Raw genomic sequence first — 7,036 nt, forward strand, 5'->3', positions numbered from 1 at the left:
ATACAGACAGAACCGTGACATAATCCTGTACCAGTCCAGACCCCTACAGCTCTTTGGCTCCTGTTTCCACATGACCGCACTTCCTATCTGTTGTGTAGCCGTTATAACAGTGTTGGGAGGGAACATTGTCTTAATCTTAATTACCATTCATGAAAAACTTCAAAAACTTGAATCCTGAAATACATATTTTGCATTGTCTTTATGAGATTTATGTGTAAAGCATTATATTATTTAGATGGGCGAAATGATGAAACTAAAACAAATTATTACAAAACTAATGACTGTTGCGCCCACTATTCCCTGGTGCTTTAAGGTTGACTCCCGGAAAATGATTATAAAAAGCCGCTTTAGGAGTAAAGCCAGAGAACGAAGAAGCCGAACAAACATTACATGATGAAGATATAATTTATTACTTTAACTCTTTATAAATCTGCATAAATACCTGTCTTTTATTGCTGATGTTTGTATTATTCAGGATTTCCTACATTATTATCATCTAGACGTCATCACAAGGTTCCTGTGTAAATTAAACCAAAGTGAAATAAGTGAAATGTAAAATATAATTCAAATATTAATTTTGTTTTAAATAATTTTTTGTCTTCGTTTCTCTCTTTTCAGCTTTCCCAGATCTCCTGTTTTGTTATTGTAGATACAATCTGCCTATATTCTTCCCTAGTGTAAATCTAACATACCGGTAGATGCCACAGAGGAGAGTTTTGCAGGAAACTCTAATATCGTACATTCCAGGTGAGTCTCAACTTTTTATGATCAACCGTTTGTCTTTCTGGTCCTTCTGCATCTTAAGAAGTTTAATTGGAAATGTGAAACTAGATCTATCTTTGTCTTTCCGTGGACATTACATAACTTGTGATTTCTATTGTGTAGTCATTTCTATCTCAGACGTCCATCTGTCATGATTCTTGGTTCCTGAATTGTTCTTTCTTCGTATCTGATCAATCATTTATCCATATAATCAACATATTTAGTAGATGAACAATTGCCCTATTGTCTTAGTTCTCTAACGTTATGTCCTGTTAATATTTTGTCAACGTTTTATAAAATTCATCTTTAATCTAGTGTTTGAGTTTCACTCACAGTCCCCATTATATTGTACTGCTGGAAAAATCAAGATTTCATAAAACAAACACTTAAGAATCTTAAAAATAAAAAACGAAAGTTAAAGGTTATTAAGGGGTTATTATTAAATTGAAAAGGAGCTGAGCTGCAGTTACAATTACTTAAACAATCAAAAATCTTCTGGCTGATAACCTAAAGTTAATTATTATCAGAGAAACTATAATCTTTTTATAACTGTAGAGAACTGAAGTAAACAATTTACTTCCGAGCACAACGCACCTTCCATTTTTTTCACGATATACCTGAAAAAACAGATAATGTGACTTCCATCATGGATCTTGGAAATAAGACCCTTGTTACAGAATTTATCCTGATTGGCTTTTCCTGGAATTTCCAGATTTGCATCTTCCTTTTTATTTTGTTCTTTATCATTTACATAATGACCATGTTGGGGAACGGATTCCTAATCTTCACCGTGATCGTCAGTCCTCAGTTACACACTCCGATGTATTATTTCCTCTGTAATTTGTCTTTCCTTGATTTGTTCTATTCATCAAATGCTCTTCCAAGGTTCCTCTTTGATGTTTTATCAAAGCGTCGAAGAATTTCTGTCCTTATGTGCTTGACACAGATGAGCATCGGCCTTATCTTGGCAGGGATCGAGTGTGTATTACTGGCGGTGATGGCCTATGACCGGTACATCGCTATATGCTTCCCCTTATATTACACCACCATTATGAGCTGGAGGGTGTGTAGGAACATCACTATCAGTATGTGGTCAGCAAACATATTTATGTCATTGTTCCCCGTCATATTGCGTCCTTTTGAATTCTGTAATGAAAATCAACTGAATCATTTCTATTGCGAGGCCTTGTTGATCCTAGAGTTGGCGTGTGGTGACATCTTCTTTTACAAATTAGTTATTGTTGTTTCAGGATTTTTTACACTTTTGGTAGCTCCTGTTTTTATAATTATCTCTTATATTTGTATCATAATTTCTATATTACAGATCCATTCTTCACAAGGAAGATCTAAAGCCTTCTCCACCTGCGCTTCCCATCTTACATTGGTTGTCCTGTTCTATGGGACCTGTATGACCATGTACATGGGGCAGGCGAGAAGTTTCTCTCCTTATCTGAAATATATTTCTCTAATTTATTACGTTATGACACCCCTTCTAAATCCATTGATCTACAGCTTGAGAAATAATGAAGTGAAAGGAGCCTTTGCCAAAACACTGACCAGATGTATAAAATCACAGGATCACCGGCTACGTTGAATGGACTGAACAATTTTTTGTGAAAATAAACCTTCGTGGGGTTCTAGTGCCGCTTCCACAGTCCTTTCCACCGGTCTTGTGCATAGCTGACTGCAACGACAACATTCTGTGTATGTCTGATAACTAGTGTTGAGCATTCCGATACCGCAAGTATCGGGTATCGGCCGATACTTGCGGTATCTGAATTCCGATACCGAGTTCCGATACTTTTGTGGTATCGGGAATCGGTATCGGATCCATAGTGATGTGTAAAATAAAGAATTAAAATAAAAAATATTGATATATTCACCTCTCCAGCGGCCCCTGGACATCACCGCTGGTAAACGGCAGGCTTCTTTGTTTAAAATGAGCACATTTAGGACCTGAGAAAGACGTTGCGGCTTCTGATTGGTCGCGTGCCGCTCATGTGACCGCCACGCGACCAATCACAAGCCGCGACGTCATTCTCAGGCACTAAACTCCTCATTCTAGGAATTTAGGACCTGCAAATGACGTCGCGGCTTCTGATTGGTCGCGTGGCGGTCACATGAGCGGCACGCGACCAATCAGAAGCTGCGACGTCATTCTCAGGTCCTAAACGCGCTCATTTTAAACAAAGAAGCCTGCCGGTTACCCGCGGTGATGTCCAGGGGCCGCCGGAGAGGTGAATATATCAATATTTTTTATTTTAATTCTTTATTTTACACATTAATATGGATCCCAGGGCCTGAAGGAGAGTTTCCTCTCCTTCAGACCCTGGGAACCATCAGGATACCTTCCAATACTTGGTGTCCCATTGACTTGTATTTGTATCGGATATCGGTATCGGTGATATCCGATACTTTTCGGGTATCGGCCGATACTATCCGATACCGATACTTTCAAGTATCGGATGGTATCGCTCAACACTACTGATAACCACTGCAGCAACACTACTGATAACCACTGCAGCCAATCTCTGGCCTCGTACTGTGGCTAGTGATTGGTTGCAGTAGTCTAATGAGATTTATAGCTCACTAGATGGTGGCCCAATTCTAACGCATCAGTTATTCTAGAATATGCATGTCCACGTAGTTTATTGGCCAGCCACGTAGTATATTGCCCAGTCACGTAGTATATTGCCCAGTCACGTAGTATATTGCCCAGTCACGTAGTATATTGCCCAGTTACGTAGTATACAGCACAGAGCCACATAGTATATTGCCCAGGAACGTAGTATATTGCCCAGTCACGTAGTATATTGCCCAGCCACGTAGTATATTGCCCAGACACATAGTATACTGCCCAGCCACATAGTATATTGCCCAGTCACGTAGTATATTGCCCAGTCACGTAGTATATTGCCCAGTCACGTAGTATATTGCCCAGTGACGTGGTATATTGCCCAGCCACGTAGTATATTGCCCAATCACGTAGTATATTGCCCAGTCACGTAGTATATTGCCCAGTCACGTAGTATATTGCCCAGTGACGTGGTATATTGCCCAGCCACGTAGTATATTGCCCAATCACGTAGTATATTGCCCAGCCATGTAGTTTATTGCCCAGTCACGTAGTATATTGCCCAGTGACGTAGTATATTGCCCAGTTACGTATTATACAGCACAGAGCCACGTAGTATATTGCCCAGTGACGTAGTATATTGGCCAGTAACGTAGTATATTGCCCAGCCACATATATCACAGGTTAAAAAATAAACATATACTCCCCTTCCGAGGGAGCCCTTGTAGTCATGTCACCTGTGTGCGGTGCACTCGGCAGCTTCCGGTCCCAGGGTTGGTAGCGCAGGACCCATGATGATGTCGCGGTCACATGACCGTGACGTCATGGCAGGTACTTGTCGCATACCATCCTTGCCACCGGAACCTGCCGCTTGCATGGAGCGATTGCCAGAGCGTCGCGAGGAGCGGGAAATGTGGCGGAAGGTGAGTATATGATGATTTTTAATGTTTTAATTATTTTTAACATTAGATCATTTTACTATTGACGCTGCATAGGCAGCATCAATAGTAAAAACTTGGTCACACAGGGTTAATAGCGGCAGTAACGGAGTGTGTTACCCGCGGCATAACGCGGTTCGTTACTGTTGACATTAACCCTGTGTGAGCGGTGACTGCGGGGAGTATGGAGCGGGCGCCAGGCACTGACTGCAGGGGAGTAGGGAGGGACTAATCGGACTGTGGCCGTCGCTGATTGGTCGCGACCAATGAATATCTGTGACAGAAAGATGGACAGACAGACGGAAGTGACCCTTAGACAATTATATAGTAGATTATTGTTGCTGTTAAAAAGCAAAGAGAGCTGAGGGGGCATAATTAATGCTGCAAAGATTAAACAGATGAATTCAGCTTGAATAATTGTTTTCACCCTTTTAAACAAAAGGAAGTAACTCTCCGTGAGAGCACAGGAACATTCGCTGTACCGGAGACTCACTTTTTGTATTGAAGAGCTGAAATAAATTCACTTTTTGATGATTTCCAAATTTAGTGAGAAGCACCTGTAACTATTTTGTATCTATTATCTATCTATTATCTATTATCTATCTATTATTTATCTATTATCTATCTATTATCTATTATCTATTTATTATCTATTATCTATCTATTATCTATCATCTATTATCTATCTATCATCTATTATCTATTATCTATCTATTATCTATTATATATCTATTGTCTATTATCTATATATTATCAATTATCTATTATCTATCTATTATCTGTCTATTATCTATTATCTATCTATTATCTATTATCTATCTATTATCTAATATCTATTATCTATCTATCATCTATTATCTATTATCTTTCTATTATCTATTATCTAATATCTATTATCTATCTATCATCTATTATCTATTATCTGTCTATTATCTATTATCTAGCTATTATCTATCATCTAATATCTATCTATTATCTATTATCTATATATTATCTAATATCTATTATCTATCTATCTTTTATCTATCTATTATCTATTATCTATCTATTATCTATCTATTATCCATCATCTATTATCTATCTATTATCTATCATCTATTATCTATCTATTTTATATTATCTATCTATTATCTATCTATTATCTATTCTATCTATTATCTATCTTTTTATCATCTATTATCTATCTATTTTATATTATCTATCTATTATCTATCTATTATCTATTCTATCTATTATCTATCTATTTATCATCTATTATCTATCTATTTTGTATTATATATCTAGCATCTATTATCTATCTATTATCTATCTATTTGGTATTATATATCTAGTATCTATTATCTATCTATTATCTATTATCTATCTATTTTCTATTATATATCTAGAGAAAAGAAAATGAAAAGCAGCACATGCAGATAGCGTTCCTGGGTGCCGTTCCTCCAATGACCAAACCTCCATATACAGACAAAATAACGAAGGCAGCGCACCATTTCAGGGTGGAAATATGCGGCTATTTAATTGCTAAAAATGGCGACGTTACAGCTCAGGATTGTGAGCCTTTCTCAAGCAGCAAACAAGTGTCAGTGTTCACCTTTTCTAGGTGTATACATTTACATACTTGATTTGTGAGTTATAAAACAATTAGGGAACATTTCATAAAACATATATGATATTCAATAGGTTGTGGTAATATATAGTACATATAATATACAAAGTGCAGATTCCGTTCTTTTTCTGATATTGGCATTTTTTTCTAAATTTAATGGGGTGAGTCATGGTATAATTAATTATGCACAGCTGGCATTTGATTATTTATTGAACCTTTCAATGAAAATGTTGCGTCATTCCTGTAATAAGACCACTGGAATCCTCTATATTCCTGCGCAGTGAATTGTCACACACTGTATGCATGTCATATTATATAAATTATGATACGCTCTTTATTATCCTATAGTTGGTAAGACTCTTGATAATTGATATGCGGTATAAGTTCTGCACTTGCACATTTGTGTATTGCTTGAGAAAGGTTCTCATTTTAGAACCAAAATATCACCATTATCTGCTATTAAATAGCACTATATATTTTTTGTATAACAAAATGTGTTTTCTTATTGATACCATTTTGGAATAATCCAGACTTTCTAAGAAAAATGTATTTAGCTTTTTCTTAGTCTAGAAAAAAACTCCAGCACATTGTGCTTCTTATATTTTTACAAGGATTCACCATGCAGGTGAAATAATAATATACAGTGGGTACGGAAAGTATTGAGACCCCTTTCCATTTTTCACTCTTTGTTTCATTTCAGCCGTTTGGTAAATTCAAAAAAGTTCATTTTTTTCTCATTAATGTGCACTCTGCACCCCATCTTGACTGAAAAAAACAGAAATGTAGAAATTTTTGCAAATTTATTAAAAAATAAAAACTGGAATATCACATGATAATAAGTCTTCAGCCCCTTTGCTCAGTATTGAGGAGAAGCACCTTTTGAGCCAGTACAGCCAGGAGTCTTCTTGAGAATGATGCAACAAGTTTTTCACCTCTGGATTTGGGGATCCTCGGCCATTCTTCCTGGCAAATCCTCTCCAGTTCCGAAGGTTGGATGGTGAACTTTGGTGGACGCCATTTTCAGGTCTCTCCAGAGATGCTCCATTGGGTTTAAGTCAGGGCTCTGGCTGGGCCGGTCAAGAATGGTCACAGAGTTGTTCTGAAGCCGCTCCTTTGTTATTTTAGCTGTGTGCTTAGGGTCATTGTCTTGTTGGA

The 7,036-nt window shown here is 37.3% G+C and overlaps 1 long non-coding RNA gene across 1 annotated transcript; it reads left to right on the plus strand.

The window, feature by feature from the left end:
- The first annotated feature begins 402 nt into the window (after positions 1-402).
- Positions 403-747, plus strand: LOC138680990 (uncharacterized). The gene is made up of 2 exons (XR_011321865.1): positions 403-513; positions 619-747. It is a non-coding gene; the product is annotated as an uncharacterized lncRNA (long non-coding RNA).
- The last annotated feature ends 6,289 nt before the right edge of the window (positions 748-7,036 follow it).

The sequence above is a fragment of the Ranitomeya imitator genome, chromosome 5 (assembly GCF_032444005.1).
Source record: "Ranitomeya imitator isolate aRanImi1 chromosome 5, aRanImi1.pri, whole genome shotgun sequence".
In the NCBI taxonomy this organism is placed as follows: Eukaryota; Metazoa; Chordata; class Amphibia; order Anura; family Dendrobatidae; genus Ranitomeya; species Ranitomeya imitator.